Source organism: Ursus maritimus, unplaced genomic scaffold (genome assembly GCF_017311325.1).
Source record: "Ursus maritimus isolate PB19 unplaced genomic scaffold, ASM1731132v1 scaffold_15, whole genome shotgun sequence".
NCBI classification, from domain to species: Eukaryota; Metazoa; Chordata; class Mammalia; order Carnivora; family Ursidae; genus Ursus; species Ursus maritimus.
The window spans coordinates 46244962-46267469 of record NW_024423897.1 but is presented as its reverse complement, the minus strand read 5'-3'; the positions used below and the strand labels follow the sequence as shown (position 1 = coordinate 46267469).

Sequence of the window (22508 nt, the reverse complement as noted above, 5' to 3'; positions counted from 1 at the left end):
GGTTGTGAAAGGAAAGAACAATATGGTGGTAGCTAGATCAGAAAGCAGGGGGGTTAGGTGTTTTTGTCTTGTGAAAATAATAAAACCAAATTTAATAAAACCAAATATAATATAATTTAGTAAAACCAAAATGTTTTACCCTTCCACAGCACCCACTATATCTCATGCTAGTCACTTTTTTTTTTTTTAAGATTTTATTTATTTATTTGACAGAGATAGAGACAGCCAGCGAGAGAGGGAACACAAGCAGGGGGAGTGGGAGAGGAAGAAGCAGGCTCCCAGCGGAGGAGCCTGACGTGGGGCTCGATCCCAGAACGCCGGGGTCACACCCTGAGCCGAAGGCAGACGCTGAAGGACTGCGCCACCCAGGCGCCCCTCATGCTAGCCACTAAGGTGGCTTCCTGGCTCTGCGATGGTAGGAAAGGGTCACCGTAGTAGTGCTGTGCGGCCGCAGAGGGAGATGCTCACTCAAACCACAGAACAAATTAAATCATTTAAGCAAAACAGAACTGACTTGAGTTCAAGTAGAAAGTTAAAAATTCAGGAAGATAGAAGGTATTCTGCAAAGACATGAAACTGAAAAGATCAAGAAAGCAGTTTAAAAAAATCAGAAATCCATCCCCCCAAAAGAATAACAGTAAGGGAATCAATAGTTAAGGAGGACACCACATGACAATGCCTAGAATAGAAAGCATTATTAATGGCTTCTTAAAAAATGTTCTAATCTAATGTATGAAGGACGGATCATTTAGAAAGGAAGTCTAAATAGCTTAGTGATTCAAAAACCACAAAGTATAGAATTAGAAAGACATGAACCTGAACTTCCAGCTCTGTGAATCACTAAAGGTTTGATTTTAGGCAAGTCACTGGATGTCTCAACTCAGTTTCTCCATTTATAAAGTGCGTAATAATGCCTACTCTTAAGACTGCAGGGAGGAATAAGTAAGACAACATACCTAAAACACTTAGCATGTACTACATTCCTAAGAGCTGATAAAATCATTCTTGTTCCTGATGGAGTCCTACATTGAAAGAACATAGTGGATGGATGATAAAATTAATCCTCTTTTTGAAACTAAAAATAGCTTTTCATGTTCAAAAATATATGCTGTTGAACTGTCGCTAAAAAAAAAAAAAAAAAATTATAATGTCCACTTTCCCCTGGGCTGAAGTTCAAGGCAGGATAAAATTTCAGGGCTATAAATACCCCTGGCCTGGAGCTACTACTTCATCCATTCCGCAACAGCTATGGCAAGACATTTTCCCCAGGTCTAAAATTTCCAGTCCTAGTAATTGTACAACTAGCTGCCCAAAGCAAATAAAGAATGATTACTTCTGATAATACGTATATGCACAAAAAATGAACATAGTCAATTCTAACGCCCGCCCCTCAAAGAAAAGCCATAATTAACCAGAAAAAGAGGGGGGGAAAGTCTTCTTGAACACTATGTCTTCTTACTTAGAGTACCCATGTGCAGAACTAGACAGAGTCAAGGTGTGAACTGGCCACGCTCATCACCCTGCTGTGAATGTCACACTCCTAATCAGTAGACCACCATTCATCATTTTTCCAAGGAGAGAATGGAGCCAACTCAAATTTTCCCTGAAAGCCTAGTTTCATTAGCATGATACCTCACGCATAGTCAACATTCAAGATATGCATTTCGGTTGTTTCATTATGTTATTTTATCAAGACTCAGTTTATCTCAAGATGTTTACTTACAAATCTTCTTCCTCCCTCTTATTCCTTGCAAATAAAAATATTCCATTTGTTCATCTGTAAAAAAAGAAGAGAATCTTCCTTCTCTTTGATGCATATATCAAGGCTTATTACAAAACTGCTTCTTGCAGAAACAGCACACATGAGCTACTGGCATGCAACCCGAATCCTAAATTGTTTGGAAGAAATAGCTGTGTACTACTATAGAATCAAGGAGATCTTTCCTTGACATTCACAGTGAGTCTCTGTTCACGTAACATGGGCAACGTTATTTACCATTTCTCATCTCAAGCAAATTTAGGTGTGTAAATGAGAGAATGCTGGTGCTTATTTCCTACAAGGTAACTGAAGACGCTCCATGGGAAAAAAGAAATATTGAACAACGCAGCAAGGTGTTTATTTTATACTGCTACAAGAGTTTTATTGATAATCTATCACTGAAATATGAAATGAAGGAGCTGTTGAGGGATCAGTGCCATTTACATTCATTACACAAGAGAGACTTTTATCTATACACAACTGTTTGTATATTCTAAGACTCACAAAAGGAAGCGGATGCTTTGTGGTTTTCACTAAGATTAATATAAAATAATGTTGAGGGACTTTATAGCAACAGATAGGAGCTCCCAGTCACATTGCACACATTCCTAATTCCCCGAACGTTTTGAGGAAACACACTTGAGTCATTCATTTGGTTCTACACAAACCTGAGAGAAATTCATCTGGGCACCCCTCGTGGGAACCTTCTCTCCTTGAGTGCCCTTGAGTAGGATCTCTCTGGCAGAGTTAAGTGACCTAACATTATTAGAAACCTTAATTTTGTCCTGCCTTCTTGCACATGAAGCATAAAATTTAGGCAAAAGTGACAGTACCCCTTTCAAAGTCAATTTAAAACACACATATATGTGGAACATTTTAAAGTCAAAATTACTGTCATTCAGTGAAAACCCCGAAGTGGAATTTAATAATGTCAAGCTGTTTATTCACTTCCTTTTGATTTGATTTCATAGAGAAGAGTTTTGAAGTCAATCTATAAACATAGTCAAACCTTGCTGAATGTTTGTAGATAAAGAAAGTGAAAATCTATTCACCTATCTTTTTTATAGTAATGTGAGAGACACAGCAGCCATTCCGTGGACATAATCTATAGCTTTTTATAAACCTGCATGAGACACATTGAAGTAGTAAATTAATTTTTAACGACACAGCTGATAGAAACTTGAATATTTATCCTTCCAATTTGGAGTAAAATAGAGATAAAGGTATTTTTTTTAAAGATTTTATTTATTTATTTGACAGAGAGAGAGAACACAAGCAGGTGGAATGGCAGGCAGAGGGAAAGGGAGAAGCAGGCTCCCCACTGAGCAGAGAGCTGGACACAGGGCTGCATCCCAGGACCCTGGGACCATGACCTGAGCCAAAGACAGACGCCCAACCAACTGAGCCACCCAGGCGCCCCAGAAATAAAGGCATGTTTACAAAGCATTTAATAATACAAGAAGTATTAATGAAAAATATCTGAGTAGATTTCTTAAAGACAATCATTTTACCAAAGTTTTAGGGATGCTATTACACATCAGGTGTGAGTGTTCCAGAATGTTTGAATTTATTTAAAAGTCTATAAAACAAAGCTGATAATCCGATTAAGAACTTTACAATAAAAGAGAGGAAACTCATATAAAAATGAATCATCAGGATACGATCTTGATTTTCAGTTGCTAACTCATGATTTCTTCTTTTTCTTTTTTTTGCAGATGCTCTTTTTATAAATTAGTGGTGTTGCCAACAAATTCATGTGATTTGCTAATGATTACCCTTAGACAGCACTTACGTAAACGCAGGTGAAGTCCCCTAGGAACAATAGACCAGTTAGCTGGCACTTTGGCAGATGGTGCTCAAGTTGCTGGCAGGTGATGAAGGTGGTTCTGGAAAGACACTTGTCATTTCAAATCCCAGAGACCAACACTTTCAACTCAGAAATGAAAATCTCCCACTTACAAATCCCTGGGGTAGAAGAGGCTGCAACAGGAAATCATTCTAAACCACGCCTCCGTGCTGTAGCCCAGTCAAAAGAAAATAAAGAGGTTCTCCTTGTTGAATAAGCAACTGGAAGTGTTCCTTCCGTGGCTCCCATAGCTCTTGGCATTGACCATACCAGTGGCCATTTAATCAAGATTCCTTTTCAACTTGTGAATGTTAGTTGAATATCTCAAGAGGGCCGATTCCCTTCACTTTGAAGCCCGTTTGGACCCCAGATGCATTAACCTGGGCTGTCCGCATTTCTTCCTGTGCTGTCACTTAAGATATACTCCACATAAAATAAAGAACATCGACCTTGAAAGAGGAAAAAAAAAGTTGGGGGGGGCGAAAAAAACACATTTAGCAACCCAGACCGGAATCTAGGCTCTGTCAAAGTGATTTCTTATTCCATTTTACTGAAGCAGTGCCATGCTTTATCACTTCTGAGTTCACCTCTTACAGCGGAGGCAACCCACTTGAATCGGCAAGTCGCTTAGTTAAAGTATACACGTGCTGTCCGTGTTGTCACTGTGATTTAAAGTGAGAGAGGTATTCTGCAGGTTAAATACAACTGAAATGAGGACAGGAAGTGGGACCGAGGAACATTAAATCACATATAATTAACGGTTTTGCTTCTTGCTGGTCATTTCCCCCTTTTTTTAATGGGTGGTATGCAGGTGCCCTACAGCGGAAAGGGCAGGATGCTTAGTGTGGAAGGTGCCAACATTAGATCATCCTAAATCCTTCATTCAAGTGGGCATCAGAAATAGAAAGCGGGAAAATAGGTCTGATCACTGCAGGTAAATTTGACAAACTGTCACCTGCCTACACTATTACCAGGCTGCATAATCTCACAAAAGTTCTATAAATGCCTGCTGCCTATTAGCATTTTAAAGGGCTTTGTGGCCATCATACTCCCATTTTGGAGCTAGGGATGTTTCATTATCCTCAATTAAACCTCTCTCAGAAGCAAGACTGGCAAGCATTTATTTATATATTTTCCTTAGAGGCAACATGGGAGGCATGGATTTTGTAAAGTAGGCAGGGTGCTGTTCCGCGCGGCATCGAGAAGCAATGCTGGTTTGGAATAATTCTCCTAATGTGAAGCTATCCCCATTAAAACATAAACCATAATTGTGGAAAGCAATTTGCTCAGTAGCAGAGAACTAACAGGATTTCTTATTGTGATTCAATAACAAGGGAGCATGAAGATGTAATGCTGAAAAAGCTCCCCAAACTCTTTTAATTTTGTCGAAATGTACTTTTCTTCTGTGAAACCAATGTGAAAAGTTGAAATTGTTTCTATTACACTCACAAGCAAGATATATATACATTTCATGTAAATTGACATTTTCTGACTTCAATAAATGTAAAGACTCTNNNNCACTCTTTCATTCACACATTCCAAAATGTGAATTAATAAAAACTTGAACCTATGGCACTGTCGACGCGCAGTGAAAGCAAATCCACAGAGAGGTCAAAAGTTGATGCACTCAAAGTTCTAATCAGTTTTGTCATCCTTTATCCACCACTTCCCTTTCACTAACAATTGACTAGAGTTCAATACAGGTTTTAAAGCAACACGAAATGTTGATAAATATTAATAATAAATATATTTAAAATCAATAGCATTATTAATAGAATCCTTCCTATATAATATGGCCAAAAATCAGTAATAGCATATAAACATATGAGATGCAGACATATTATATATTACAGACTATTAAAAGTCAAAACCACTCCTACTAATCGGAAATCTATTATTTTATTATTTATACTTAAAAGCAGATATTTCATCTGGGTAATTCTGTTTCTTTTATGAGACTGAATGTGAATCAAGTAAATGTTAGAAGACATCAATGATCCTAATGAATTTATAAAAACACATTTATTTGTTTAAAATTTCCTGCTTAACAACTCATTTCTTTTCATAACATTATCACTTGCAAAGAACAAGAAACAGAAATATCTTTATATCTTTTTATTTTTTTTCTCCTGTTTTTAGTGGTAGCAACCAATATTGAGACAAGCAATGGCTGGCAATCTGCCGTCCTCCCTGGGGATAAGGAAGGCCTCCAGGGCATACCCACTTTCTCTGCTCACCTGCCCCCGGCCCCATGTGCTAAATCACCAGGCCGGCTCCTGTGAGCTTTTCTCAGGCTTGCTCCCTTCACAGCTGGTGAGCTGACACTTTCCATCACTTAACCTCTTGGCAACAGATGCCTCTCACGTAGGCACAGATGCTGAGTATCCACCCATCTCTAACATTAGCCTTGTGTTCTGACTAATTGGGCCAGCAGAGTCACAATTAAGATTTGAATAATTAGATAACGGGTATGATTACTTTTATAATTAATCCTCATATTGAGTCATCATGATCTGTCCTGGGTGATGACCACTGGTCTACACTTAATTCAAATGGAGAGAGTTTTAAAAGTAAAGCATTACTAAAAAATATCCCTCACTTCTCCCTCAGAATGAATGTATTTTTTTTAAATATGACACTACGTATAGATACGTAATTTTCATTTTTTAAATTAGATTTTATAGTGATTTCTTAGATGATGAGTATTCATTTCAATTAATATTTTTTTTATTCCCCCTAAGGATTCCACTTTGCTGCATTGTTTTGGGCTGTGTGACCACATTAAAAAAGTGCACTTTTAAATTAAAAAAAAGGGACACCTGGGTGGCCCAGGTCATGATCCTAGGGTCTGGGGATGGAGTCCCATATCGGGCTCCCTGCTCAGCAGGAAGCCTGCTTCTCCCTCTCCCTCTGCCGCTCCCCCTGCTTGTGCTCTCTCTCTGACAAATAAATAGATGACATCTTTTAAAAAAATAAAAATAAAAAATAAATAAATTCAAAAAAAAAAGAAAAGTGCACTTTTTTCTTTCCTCACAAAGTTTACAATATAATAAAACCACACACATAAAAACAAATTAAGGGTGACCCTTCTCTTCCCTCTTGTCTTCGCAGAGCTACAAATGTTAGAATTTCTTATGGTTTGGCCGTGAGTTCCTTCTCTCATCTCTCTTCACATTCTGCCCACATCTGTGATTCCCAAAATGTCATATGGTAGAATTTTGGCGCTAAAATCAAGAGTCCAAAGCAGACCTGTCCGATCTCTCCTCTGCTGGTCCCTCATAGAAGGTGTTCATCTTGCCCATTCCTTTCTCAGTGAAAGAATGCCCCACCCACCAGCTCCGAAGATCAGTCTTCATGCCCTTTTCTCTCCATCACCACAATGTGGGGGACTCCTGGTGTTTTTCTGAAGTAACATGAGTTTTCTTCCCCCATTTCTGCCCCATTTCCAAGCCTGTATCTCCAAAACTGTCACAGCCTCCTCTCATACAGCTGTGCACCTGTGTCTGTTCCACCCACTCTGGTGTCTCACTGTCTTTTTTTTTTTTTTTAATTTTATTTATTTATTTGAGAGAGAGAGAGAGAGAGCACAAGCAGGGAGAGCAGCCAGCAGTGGGAGAGGGAGAAGCAGGCTCCCCGCTGAGGAGGGAGACCGATGTGGGGCTAGATCCCAGGACCCTGGGATCATGCCCTGAGCCAAACACAGACGCTTAACTGACAGCAGGCGCCCCATCTTGCCATCCTTTGAGAACATTAACGTCCCACTTGCTTTTGCATGAATCATCTCCTCCATCAGCCTGGCACCATCTTCTGTCCATCTCTGTCTAGCTAATTACACATCCCCAGATCTCTATTCAAACACAGGTCCTTCCAAGAAGCCTTCCTTTGTCTCTAAACCAGGCCAGGCCCTTCCTTTCTATATCTCACAGCACCACTCACATTTCTTTCAAGAGCACTTTCCCCACTTGTACTTATAAACTTTTTCTTGGTGATTATTTTAGCTTAGAGTTACCCTGGATCTGGCTCAGTTTCTGACACACAAGAGACACTCCACTATTAAATCGATGAATCATAAGATGGTATAATTCAAAAAGGGCCAAGGGATGTAGTCAGAGACTAAAGATGGGAGAGGTCCCTGAAGTCATTACTCAGCATTTATAACTTGGCCATATATATCAACATGTGTTCATGTATTACAAAATTAGTACTCAGGTGCTAATATGTGACACAGCACAAAACACAGAGGTTTAAACAAACTTAAGGCATAGCCTAGGCCTGCCCAGTTTGTGATCCAACAGATGACACAAACTCCCAAAGAGAAAATTAGGAAGCAACACGGCTCCTGTAGTGAAACAGTCAAATTAGGCTGATGGCTGAAGATGAAGAGCTTCCTGGTAAAAGTGATGTCAGTTTTGAACTTCCAAGAGATAGCAGAAATTAGCCAGGAAAGTTATGGAGGATTACAAGGGTTAGAAGGAGAAATGCAGATGCGGTTCGAGCACTGTGGCCAGCACAGGGGCCAAAAATACCATGTGGGTGCGTGTGTGTGTTCATGGGGAGGTGCACGGACGTGCTCATTCATGTGACTGTCAACGATTCACAGTGACGGAAGAGCACTGCGCAGGAAAGGGACGCTGAGAGAGAAAGGGGATGGGAGAAGTTGGGGATGTGTCCTCATGTTCCATGTTAGAAAAACTGGAGCTCATTGCATAGCAACAGAGAGCCAGTGGAGGCTTTCCGTGGAAAAGTGGCAAAGTAAATTTGTATTTTACATAGATCATAGCTGGGGAGACCGGTCGTAAAAGAGAAGAGTCTAGAGGCCAGGATATTGACAAGGAGGCTGAGTTCCTACAAGAATGAGGCCTGACTTTAAAGGACTTTAAGAGAGAAGCAGTAACTATGCAGATAGGGTTATGGAGTTAAGGAATCTAGAGGCCCAACTGAGAAGCATGGTACAGGGAGGAAGTGTAGGGAGAAAGTTACCATAGCTGAGATAACTGAAGATACTTAGCTTTCAAACACGTCTGCCGGGGAAAATGGTAGGTTAACAAACATATTGTAGCTATCTGACTCATAAATTAGAGTCCTACATATAGGTCTCTTGCTTGTTTTCGAATGCTAAATATTCTTACCAATTTGTATGTATAAAGTCTAATGTGAACTAAAGGTATTATAACTTCCCAAATTTGGGCTTAACATTTCTAGGAGAAAACACATTCAGAATTCTAACCAAGAGCACAAAGAGATATAATGGGGTAAATTGGTTGAAACCAAATTCCAATGTAGTCGTTTTTGAAGCTGTAAATGTTAGATGATGGGGAAACTCCCATATCCTTTATGCTTTCAACAACATATACTTATTCCTTCTTTTTGCTGGCCACTTTCCCAAGCACTGAAGATTACAAGTGGATTCAAGAGAGACCTGTGGATTAGAAATCTACTTTGTAGCAGATGTCAACCTACTTCTTGAATCTGCATCACTTAGAACAAGAAGCTTATCATTCTGCTATTAGAGATTAGAGCTACTTTTTTTTCTTTTTAGGTTGTTGCTTTGTCTATGTACAAAGTTATTTAAGCAGCCGAATTTGTTAGGCAAATTCTCGGGGAGATCCATGTTTGTATGATTGTTCATGCAGTTGTTTTCCAGGAGCAAAGACCCACGAGGATTACTGAATGGACCAGCTGACTCCACTGTCCTTTCAGAAGAGACTTTCCTGGGAGATCATTCCCTGCTTAAGAGACTAACAACCGGGGTTGGCTCAGTTCAACCTCTTGGACAAACAACAGCCTACACAAGGTCTCATTTAGGAATTGCTAATACAGACTGAATTTATACAGGATTATTTTCTTCTACTGTTTCTTTCTTTTTTTAAAGATTTTATTTATTTGACAGAGATAGAGACAGCCAGCGAGAGAGGGCACACAAGCAGAGGGAGTGGGAGAGGAAGAAGCAGGCTCATAGCGGAGGAGCCCGATGTGGGGCTCGATCCCATAACGCCGGGATCACGCCCTGAGCCAAAGGCAGACGCCTAACGACTGAGACACCCATGCGCCCCTCTTCTACTGTTTCTATTAAGAATAGCTTAGTGGGTGGAAGTAAAGAAGTTTTTTGTTTTTGTTTGTTTGTTTTAAATTGAAATAAGTGGACATTCTCACACGAGTTAGAATCTGGAAAGGAAATGAGGGTTCCGAAAACCATCAGGCCTAGGATGGAGTCTGGAGTTATGTCTCTGACACTTCGCCGGAGCCGAGACCTGGCCTCAGTGGCGGAAGTTGTATTTGAATGTAGTCCAGTTGGGAAAAGAAAGCTGCCCTTTCACTGATGATGGGGGGGGGGTGGTGGTAAGAGAAATGACATATTCAGGTACCGGCCTGTGGGCTTGAGAGCTGACACACTGCCTGTCACTTTTTTTTTTTTTTTATGTTTTCTGATCTTACTCCTACCATTATTTCTTTATTTTATGTAAAAACTTGCCATTTGGTCTGAAAGTGCTCTATGGCTTAAGGAAAAGCCCACGCTCAAGCTATGGGTAAGAAGTGATAAAGGGAAGGATAGTGTTCTTTCCCTATAGCTGCAATTGTGTAAGCAATGGAGACCAGGGCAGAGGACAGTGTCGCCCAGAGGAGCTGCCGTATCCCAAGAGACATTAGCAGTAGCGGTCTTGTCTGACAGAAGGCAGGAGGTCAGAGGGGGGAACCCAAGAGTCTTGTTTCTGACAGCATGAATGAGCACCTTGGGAGCTTTCACAAACAGCCCTGGGGAGACTTGAGGGGCTCAGGTGCAGTGATCGAGGTGGTGGGTCCTGAGCCATCATAAAGGCAGTAGTGATGAAAATCAGATCCTCTTTTATAATCTCCGGCCTAGACATCTGAGTTGCCATGGGTCTCAATAAAAATTAATTTTTCATCGTCTGGGCAAACTGTGACTTTCTTGGCTTGAAATTATCAGAGACCCTGGGGGTCAATGCTGTAGCTAGGACCAGGGGTAAAGACCCTGATTAACTCTGAAATCTAGAGAGCCTGAGAGAACACATGGGGAATGCCAGCAAAATATGGGGACCTGGGCCATATAGTTCATAGAATAATCACATCTACACCAGCAGGGTGCTTGCTATAAGCCAGGCACTTTGTAAAGCTCGTTTATTATGGCATCTCAATACAGAACCACCTCTGAGGTCATGAATATGATCTGTATGCTAGAGAGAGAAAAGTAAAGAGAATTGCCTAAAACTGCACAGGTAGTAAGTCATGGAGTCAGACCGAAATTTCAATCTGCTGAAGTGCAAAACCCATTATTTTAATTTCACATCACTACACCTGGTACACTGCTTCCTGGTGACCCCATTAAGGTTGGGAAAGGCAAAGAAAAAACAATTATTGTTATTCCTTTGTGCAATCGTGTGCTTTCCCACACTTAATCTCATTTAATTCTCAAAACAACCAATGATGAAATATTAAAATGTTTAATTTATGCCTTTTACACACAAAGAAGGAAAAAGCCCCCTGACTCTTACTCTACGGCCATCAGATTTGTTCCTTGTGAGGGTTTCTCTTCTTTCATAATTCTCTGCAAAAGGGAGAATGATCTCCCAGTTCTTTCTTTCTTTCTTGTTCCTGAATTTAGCTTATCATGAGGGGATAAAAATCTGGGGATAAAATGCTCACTTTTTTTTCTGCATGGTATCTCTCTCTCTCTCTCTCTCACACACACACACACACACACACACACAGATACACACATGCACTCATCACATTTTCTCAGCATTAACTTGTTATTAATAACAGAAGTATTCATCCATCACAGGATTTGACCCTAGGTATCTAGATGGGATTAAATAAGAACATAAGTAGGAACATGCCACATCTCACTTTACACATTATACTCCAGAAGTCCTGGGGAAATCTAGAAAGTGTGTGTATATACGTATATATGTATTTAAATGAATAAAAGTAAATATATTCATATATATGTGTGTGTATATATGTGTATGTATATGTATATATACCTATACTTTTATATACATAGGTTATATGTATATATACATATATTTTTAAGGAAAAAATAGAATTTTCTGTATTACTTTCTGCAGTGCTCCCTTCCAGGTAGCATCTGATAGGCAAGCCACATCTACCAGTCACTTGAATTAACCTCAAGTAGGTGGAAGACTTTACACAGCTCCCAAAATCTCCTTACATGTTCCCATAAAAATGGATATCTGCAAAAGGAATAAGGTAATTTACTCCAACCTGCAGATCGGGCTTGAAACATTCTAATAGAGCCTAGGTTAGGTTTCCCTGTACCCTTTCCCTTGTTCCTCTGTTCTGTTCTCTCCTTTAGGGCTAAGTACCAGTGAGTTTGGGATACACTGTAGTTCCTTGCTGTGTCTTCTCTTACTTTATCTCACATAATAGACCTTTCCTCTTTCCACTAACACTTGGTGTTCAGAGCGCGTCAGTCTCATTTTCTCAATGCCAATCAGATGAAAATATACCATGACAAGATACTGATTAGTAAGAAACAGCTAGTTGCATTTCTTTTTCTTTCTTCTTTTTTTTTTAAAGATTTATTTATTTATTTTAGGGAGAAAGAGAGAGGCAGGGGAGGGGCAGAGGGAGAGACAGAATTTCAAGCAGACTGCCCACTGAGCGCCGAGCTCCACCTGGAGCTGGGTCTCAGGACCCAGAGATTATGACCTGAGCGGAAATCAAGTGTCAGATGCTTAACCCTCTGATCCACCCAGGTGCCCCGTTAGTTGCATTTCTAACACTATGGTTTTCAGCACCCCAAATTAAAGGGCGGAAATAATATTGGGAAGTGCAGGTTTTTGTCAGAGAGCTCCAGGGAGATGCTTAGGACGAGAAGTAGATTTCAGCAGCCTTACTCGTAGTCTGTTTAGGCAACTCTTCTGTTTTATTCTAAATTGGCTTTTATTGCTTTTTATGAAATCATGTATCAGGAAAGTGCCCTTATTGCAGAGTCCTCATCTAAAATTATGATGTTATTATCACTTCCTGCTAAACTACATCTGTACGTAAAAAGTCTGAGGTAATTACTTCATCTCTGCTTCAAACTCTCCCAAGATGACCTCCTCATACACAAAATCATTACCTTTAAAATTTATAAACTATCCAAAAAACCCATGAATTATAAATCTGTATGCTTCTTGCAGACAATTCTTACACACTTCTTCATTTCTTTTCTTACATATCCGTGTACAATCAGTTTGAAGACCATGAAAGACTTTGCATGGTGCTCTTCACTTGCAAATTGGTGGGATAAAATTCATTATGATAAAAATAACCCAATAAAATACTATTATTTCTGTCATAATAAAAATCAGTCTCAATCATATTTGAAAAGAAAAAAAATACAAGATTATGTATAATTACAACAAAATTCTTAGCTAACCATACAGCATAATTTCTTTAAAAATCACACTATGTATGTCTCTGTCTACCTACCTACCTACCTACCTTTCCACGTAATCACTATTCACATGAAAGTGCCCATTTCTAGCACCTCAGAAGGCTCCCTTTGGTACCCCTTCTCAGTTAATCCCCGCAAAGAAAAGTACTCAAATGCTGCCTTAGTGAATAATGCTATACCATTATTATTCTTTTCCTTGTACTTTCATTCTATAGAATTATTTTTTTTTAAGATTTTATTTATTTATTTTGACAGAGAGAAACAGCCAGCGAGAGAGGGAACACAGCAGGGGAGTGGGAGAGGAAGAAGCAGGCTCCTAGCGGAGGAGCCGGATGTGGGACTCGATCCTCGAATGCCGGGATCACGCCCTGAGCCGAAGGCAGACGCTTAACTACTGCACTACCCAGGCGCCCCTAGAATTATTTTTTAAATCGTTTTGTTTATTCATTTGAAAGAGAGCGAGAGAAAACGAGCAGGGAGAGGCAGAGGGAGAGGGAGTAGCAGACTTCCCTCTGAGCAGGGAGCCGGATGCGGCACATCCACGGACCCCAAGATCATGACCTGAACCGAAGGCAGATGCTTAACTGCCTGAACCACCCAGGCACTCTCATTGTATATAATTATTACCAAGGTTGAAATTGGTTTCAAATGCATCTTGCACACCAAATGAACACCTTTCTGAACATGATAGGTAGATGGTAGTTACGTTATCTGACAACTTACCTAGTGGAAAACATTACAAATGGGCATTCCTCAAATTCTTCAATATTTTTATTTTTATATAGGAATCATAACTAACACCAAAAGAGCATAGTGCCTAACAAACTGTTTCTGCTTCTTAAATTATTTCTGGCAACCTGAATGCTGAGCGTTTTCCATTTGCGTCTGTGGTTATGCTCTTGTTAGACTTAGTGTTGTAGCTGCAGGACCTATGGAAATTCTACTTTTTATTACTACCTCACTATAAGAATTCTGTTATATCCAGCAAGGACTTTATACCCAAGTCTCAAGGCTGATTTTTTCAAAGATATCTTTTACTTTCATTGGTGGTGGCTCCATGAGAACAAAAAGTGTTTTTAATTCTGGAATTTCTTCTTTGAATGCAAAATCTATTTAACATTTCTGTGAGTATAACACTAACAGGATCACCCTCTTTGTCAACTCTCAAAATTTTGAAATGTTTACCAACCCTGAGAAGGTTTAATTTTCTTGGAAAGCAAGCAGATAGCGAACCCACACATGAACTGTAGAGGAAGCAATGAAGCAGCAAGGATGGAGAGCCTGGGTACCACTGATAAATAAGGTGGTTTTCATATGGAAGAAGAATTTATTATTGATTTGCTAATTAATTTATAATCCCACTTTTTAGAACCAACTGAATACAGTCAAGAATCAATATTTGATTTATCTAGTTCTGAGAAGTATATGGTACCTATGAATAGAGAATTTTGCCTGAAATGGGGGGAATTTTTCCCAGTTTCCTCCAAAGATGAATGAATGACTTTGAGAAGGAAAACAGATTAACTTTACTGCTGTTACTCAAACCAATCACCAAACTTCTTGAACAGAATAACGCTACCAAAGACACACAAACAAAAAACAGTAAAGAGGGTCTAGGTCTATAGGTGTGTGGCTACTTTGTCATGAGGGGCAGATAACCCAAGAGTCTGTAAAAACTGGACTAAGACAGATCTAGAAGAGGGGCGCCTGGATGGCGCAGTCGTTAAGCGTCTGCCTTTGGCTCAGGGCGTGATCCCGGCGTTCTGGGATCGAGCCCCACATCAGGCTCCACCGCTAGGAGCCTGCTTCTTCCTCTCCCACTCCCCCTGCTTGTGTTCCCTCTCTCACTGGCTGTCTTTCTGTCACATAAATAAATGAAATCTTTAAAAAAAAAAAAAAAAGGTCTAGAAGGGAGTAGTGGGTAATAGGGGCTGGTAGCTTCATAAGTTGGTATGTTGATCAAGACCAAGAGTGACATAAATCACCATTACAGGACAGGCTTTACTTCTTTGAAGGAATCAGTGTAACACTCTCATTACGAAAAGAGTTGTTGTGTTAACTTTGCATTCACTGCTGTTTAACTATGCTGGGCTCCTCTGCCCATGTCTGCTGACCAGAACATATACGGGTCTGTTTTTTTTGTTTGGGGGGATTTCTTTNNNAAAATGTCTTAAAAATAAATTGGCTTAGCATCTGGTAAGGAAAAAAATCTCAATGTCTAATTACACTTCTGAGTAAATTATAGAATTGTGGGATATTAAACCTGTTTACTCGTTTTTTTTTTTTTTTCTGACAAGAGATATTTCTCTATTATCTTAATGTTATGTTCCTCTTTAGACACTAGTCACATTTATCTCGGTATTATGTTTTTCTCTGCCTTTCAGATGTTTGCCTTTGGGGGCACTGATAAAAAAACATTATATTTGGTGGATCTGCATTAAAAATCACTTCTTTTCCTGACAAGCTATTTAAAATGTCATTCGTGCCTTGTTGAAGGCTTTTACAAAAATCCAGAGACCTAGGCCCAGATGACCTAAACTGTTTCTGCAGGGATTGCGATTTCTTTTTGAGGATTATGGTTCCAAGGAAGATTGCCTCTAAGTATTTGCGAGAGAAATATTTTCCAGAATAAATGCCGTTGTTTACTCTATATTGATTTTTAGAGCATTTCACCTCACCTCATCTAAAGGACAGGTTATAAAGTACAGTTTAATTATGGTAATATTAAATATAACAGTGTAATCATTCCTTAAACATCAGACACCAAAGACTATCTAATTCAGGATGTGCTTTTTGACTACTGATTGTCCAGATAGGCCACTTCTATTGTTTGTTCTACCAATTATTTTCCTCTAAAGATCAAAAGCCTAAGAATAAGAGTTAGTGTAATTTCCCTGCACGAAACATCACCTAGTCATGAAATTAGAAGTTGTAAGAGTGATACTTTTAAAGAGACTGGAATTTGAGTTAAAATATGCATATTCATTGATCACAAATGGACGAGAAATGTCACCCAGTTATTACACAGAAAGATGCTGATTGAAAATAGGTGACCTTTACCAAACGTGTGTGAACAATTTTTACTGTTCATTAAAGGATAAGAAATCTACATAGTCCATAAGGTGGATAAAATGTATGAAATGCATTAAACAAATTTCAGTGGTTCCCGGCATGACAAATTTTTGAATTAACTTAATTGTAACCATATTTTTGTGTTTTTTGACATTTTGTAAAGGTGACATAGAGGAGCACAATTCTATTCAGAATGGCAGGAATTTAACTGCCAAAGTGGAAGGGAGAAGCTTATGAATAAAGGATTGTTTTTGAATTACATTACCTGTCCTTTTTCACAAATGGTTTGTATACGTTAGTGCCTGTCACCAGGAATACAGTAGTGAATGAAACGGGCAGAGAGCCTGCCATCAGAGTTTGGAACTGAGCGTTATTAAATGATGTAATGAGTTTCTGTGATGGGAGAGAAAGGGGCATAGAGTGTGTTATGGAAATTGATAGGAGGGGCATTTTAACTGGATCAGTAGGGGCCAAAAACTATTTGGATGAAGTGACATCTTTGGTTCTAAGGGCCAAAAGATTAAGCCAGGCAAAAAGTCAACTTAATATGCCAGGCAGAAAACATGCAATATCAGCGATAAGAAAACAAAAGATGGCTGGAAAATAGACTGGTAGAGGTTAGGCAAGACTAGAGAGGATGCAGCGTCCAGTCCTTGTGTACAGATGCCTCGTGAAGGTTTGAATTATATGCTAGGAGAGATGGCGCATTACTAAGGGAAGCTTTTACGACAGGGATAGTAAGATCAAGTTTGTATTTAGAGAGGCAATATTCTGGGGCGCCTGGGTGGCTCAGTCGTTAAGCGTCTGCCTTCGGCTCAGGGCATGATCCCAGAGTTCTGGGACTGAGCCCCACATCAGACTCCTCCGCTAGGAGCCTGCTTCTTCCTCTCCCACTCCCCCTGCTTGTGTTCCCTCTCTCGCTGGCTGTCTCTCTCTCTGTGTCAAATAAATAAATAAAATCTTTTAAAAAATAGAGAGGCAATATTCTGGCAGTAAGGGCACTACTTTACAAAAGGAAAGCGTTACATAGAGACCATAAGCAAGTAACTGATGAAGGTGGTGTGAATCGGGGAGAGGCAAAGGCGAAAATCCGTGTGGGAGAGATTTAGATGGCAGAATTGAAAGAATCAGACTGGATATGTGTCAGGTGTGAGGGGGGGAAGGCAAAGATAAGAACTGGGTATCTAATGTGACCCGCTGGATAGCTTACAGTGTCATTCACTGAGATTGTGCAGAGAGAACAGAAAGGTTTAGGGGTCAAGATGGGAAAATGTTTTGATCCCTCTCTCCCTTCCTCCATTTCTTCCTTCTTTCTTTCCTTCCTATAAATATGTTATAGGTACTAACTATATCATAGTCCGTAATCTAGGTCCTGAGGCTTCTGCAGTGAACAAAATAAACTTTTTATCTTCACAGAGCTTATAGTCCCATTGAAGAATCCATTATCAGGCAGTAAGTGTTAAATGTCAGATGAACAGTAAAGAGAAAGAAAGGGAGGGCGTGCTGTTTTGGGTAGAATGGTTAAGAGAAAACTTCTGTGATTAAAGATCTCTCCTATTTAATTTCAGCCACAGATCACACAACAAAGTACTGCCCAGAAGAGGAAGAGTTTCTGCCAGATGAACACCTAGCATTCTACTTCTAAAATGAAAGGGTCAAAATGTTATCCTCTTAAGAATGTGAGTGACGAAGTTTGAATAGTTCATTTTGAGTTTGATTATCCAGGGGTAGAGGCAAGAAGGTGGCCTTTTCTGTTAGATTACGATCTGGAGGAAAGAAAATGTGAACATTTTTCCATGTCATTACTAGCAGCCATGGCCATCCAGAGTCTGCCATTTTTCCTAAACTCTGAAACGGAAATAAATGTGTTCACCTACTGAAAGTTACATATGGATACACAGTTGGCCAAATTCTCCTCATTCAACCCCTTATTTGGTTTCAACATCTGAACTTTCACCTATCCTTGATGCAGCATTTTAAGAGGGTCTCTCTTCCTTGAGTTCCACCAAAAAAGAATTTTCTCCTTTGGTATATTTTTGTTTTGTTTTTAATTTTCGTGTTTCTTAATATATATACATATATGTGTGTGTATGATACATAGTATTTTACTCTGTATATATATTTCAATACTATATATAATGCAATATAATACTATATATATATATATATATATTTCAACTTGAAGTAGTGAAAAATAAAATGCAAGATTCAGAATAGAACACCAATATATCTGTCTCTCCCTTTCTCAAATGCTTTAACAGGATCCCACTGTTTTTGGGTTGAGGCTTCAACTCCTCACACAAAGCAAATATGAAGTTGCCTCCTCTTACACATACAGCATTACACTGTCATGTTATAAGAAACTAATTGGTCCTGGAAGGTGGTAGGGATTCTCTCATCATATCTCTGCACTTTGGTACATAATATAAATTCTATTAGGAGCTTACCACCCTGCCTCTTCCGTCTGTCGAAATGCAAGGTATCCTTCAATTTGTAGCTCAGATAACTCCTCGGAAGTATCCTATGGTCCCTCAGAGTTAAGTCAATAGCTACTCTATGATTAATAACACTCTGTACATATTTTCCATGATTAAACACCAGAGAATATTGTAACTGCTCTTTCTCTTGTCTGTCCCCCACCAATACTTTATGAACAGGAGTTAGGGCTCATCAACATATGTCCCTAGCATCTAGCAGAGTACCTGACATTTAAGAGGTACACAGCAGTGATTGAGTAAATTAAATGGACTAAATGTAACCCTTTTGAGAAATGTGCTTGAATCTTACATAGTTCTAAGCAAAAGCACCATTATGGTTATTTAGGTATTTGCCTCAATCCTGGCACACAGACCACATAATTTATTGATTCATTTGGAACATCCATACATTCTTTGTTCAACAGATATTTTCTGAGAATCTGCTCTATACTGGGCACCATTCTAGGCACTGGGTTGCAGCTATGAATAAAAGAAACAAAAACCCTGCCTTTGCAGACATTACATTGTAAAGTTTAATGTGAGAGGGGAGACAAATATCAATCAAATAAATTAACAAGTGTATGGTTCATGCAATGTTAATTCTAGAAGAAAAAATATGGAGGATTAATGGGGAATTCAATGGACAGGTTTGTAATTTAAAAATGATAATATCAATTATCCAAAATTTGCGTCTATATTAATGAAATATGATATTTCCCTTAGTGTTTTGTAGATTTGAGCAATAAAAAGAAAATGTGGCAGATGGAAATAGAAAAAAATGTTAAATAGAGGAGAAAGCTGAAATCAATCCTTGCCATTTTCGTTTGGGGAGAGAAAAAAGTGGAACTGACAAATAATGAAGCCTCAGAACTGCATTCCTAGGATGAAAAGAACTAAAATGCCATCCAAGAAGTCAGAATTTTCTGATAAGTTTGGCACTTTGGTATGGAGTTATCCTAGGTGGTGCTAATGCCAAAATTTTCTACCAATTTTCATTGGTCAGTAGAGTTGGACAGCAACAATTACCCCCAACAATCAACCTTAACTGAAAATAATTAAATATTGGCAATGCTTGCCTAAATATGTTGCTTTCTTTTTAAAATTAATTAGTTAATTATTAATTTTATTCATTTTTATTAACATATAATGTATTATTTGTTTCAGGAGCACGTAATTATTCTATTTCCAGAGTGGGTCAGTGGGAGTCTACAATAGATTAAAAAAAAATGTTTCTCAGTTCTGACCTGGCTCATAACTTCCCATCACCCTTCTGCAAAGGAAAGAGTTTCTTCGGAAGTTCCATCAACCTGTGACCCAGGTAAGCTGGGCTGTAAGTCATGTCTTATGTTAGGTCCTTGAAAATTTACCCACCCGGACAACCATAGGGCAGAGTGGGCCAGAACGAGAACAGCATTTCTCACTGACCAGCAGCACTGGTATCCCTGGGAGGTTGTTAGAAATGCATATTCTCAGGCACCATTGCAGAACCATTTGACCAAGAGCCCCAGATTGTTTGCATGCCCATTCAAGTTTGGAGTTGCTGATCTACAGCAATAATCCTCAACTTTGTCTGAATATTAGAGTTACCTGGGAAATTGTTTAAAATCCAGTTTTTAGGCTATATTCTTATATATTCTGATTTTAGCAGAATAACTTTCATATGTCAAAACTGTGGTTCCTGGGTTCTTTCTCAGACCTACTAAATCAATACCCCAGATATGAGACCCAGGAAGCTGCTGTTTGAAGACACATAGTCACTGATTCCTCCTATAAATGCCAAAATACAAGAATGTGTGGCTTGGAGGATGGAAAACAATGAATTCCTTTGCAAAACTACAGTTTCACTATGCTTATTGCTTGAATCAATTGAATCAATTGGTGCAAAATTTGGAATATTTTTGCATATATATGCAAAATTTTAAACATTTATAATTAGAAGATTGAAATCCCATAGTAAAATATGGATGAGTTCGTGGAGAAGAGGAAATAAGCTTGAATCTATCTGGAAAGAAACATTTAGATAATTATCTTCAAAACATTTAAAAAATATTCCACCAAATATTTATTATGCTTATAATAAAAAAAATCATGCAACAGGAATTAGTTTCTCTTTTAAATAAGGAGTCAGTAAACTTTGCAAGAGATAAAACAGCAAAAAATTTCAACTTTGCAGCCTCTACAATATCTTTATGCTCTACTATTCAGCTCTGATTTTGTGCATGCAAACAACCATTGCCAAAAAGAGAAGGTTTTCTATAAACTGTCTACTGAATTACTTTCTTTCAAGAAACATCCACTCATCTGTCTAAATCCAATAGAAAAAAATTACATGTTCCTAAAATTCAAATACTGATATAAACAGAGTGTCAAGAAGTGATTCCAGGAGCTTCTGGTAAGGTCCAGGTGTGCATTGTTGCTAAGGAGAGATAATATCCCTAATTTTCCCCACTTGACAGATAAAGTGAGGGACTCAGAGCAAGGTCTCTTGTTTATAATAACTATCATTTCCTGATCACCTGAGTCTTTATATTATATCAATTATCTCCTTTATTTCACACAACAGTGCTACAGGATTACAGTACTATCATTAGATGATCCATTTTAAAAATCACACACACAAAAAACAAAGTTTAGACACCTTCACTCATTTGCCCAAGGTCTCAGAGCTAGGAAGTACCCTCAGTGGTCATTTGAACCTAGGTAGTTGAATCCAGAACTTGTACTTACAGCCACTACACATTTCTGCCCTTATCCATTTTCTAACAAGACCATGAATACCTCTGATGTTGGGCCAGGTATAATCTTTTAGTTCATCAGAAACAAAGATTATCGCTTCTCGGCCTTTTGGCTAAGATCAAGTGTAGTATCAGAAACAAAGATTTACTCAGCTTAAGTTAGTAAACGGGACTGCAAAAATGTGGAAAATCAGAAGTCTGACCACTGCACGGTGTGTCTGAAATATCACCCAGGATAACCCAGACTCATTGCCTCCCCACAAGGGAGGGTTTTCTTTCTCGTGCTTAGCTATTATGAGCCAGCAGTCTCTTCTAATTGGCCTAAGGGAATTAACTTCTTCTTTCCTTCCTACCAACCTCATGACTTCAGCTAATTCATGGTTTCTCTGTTTTTCAACGTCTGCTCTTGCCCACCAACTGTTGTTATCTACATTTATTTCATAGCGAAGGTCACCAAATCAGGTACTTGTCATCTAATAGAGAGCACCCTATATTGACAGAATTCTTGTGTAATCCACATGGTAACCATTGGCCATTCTAGAGATGATTGTCTTACATCTCCGGTCAAATCTACTGTGCCTAGTGGGGCCTAGAGTCATAGTCATATTTTCTGGATAGGGAGACCTATGCATTGTGAACATAGCAAACTCCTCTGCAATACTACTTTTTACAGATCATGTTCATTCTTTTAGAATAGTAATAGAGAGGATTATCTATAAATACTTTGTTTTTCTGTTATTCTTACATGCAACTAGGATAAGGCAATCACTTGCCAAAAAAACTACAGAATGGAAAGTAAGTTGGCTGCTAGTTGGATATGATAGATAGATAGATAGATAGATAGATAGATAGATAGATAGATATAGATAGATAGATAGATCATATTTCTAATCATTATTGAACCCATTATTCACAATATCTGTTCTCTTTCTAAATGTTTGAGAACACACTGGAGCATAATAAATGATGATATCTTATAACTATGCTACCTAACTTCCAGTTACCATCTCAGTATGTCCTTGGATATCACAGCTAATCATAATAGATTTCCCAGGTCAATCCTAATTTTGTAAGATCGCTTGTTTTTTGTTACAGACTGGACACAATTTTGGTTTGGATAATATTGTCACAAATCAGCATAATTAGCTATAGCAAATGTCTGTGTACACATGGGAAGATTTATATAAAGTCAGTA

General features: G+C 38.8%; 1 pseudogene; it reads left to right on the top strand.

Moving 5' to 3' along the window:
- The first annotated feature begins 21406 nt into the window (after nt 1-21406).
- Nucleotides 21407-21491, top strand: LOC121102784 (annotated as a pseudogene).
- Nucleotides 21492-22508: the final 1017 nt, after the last annotated feature.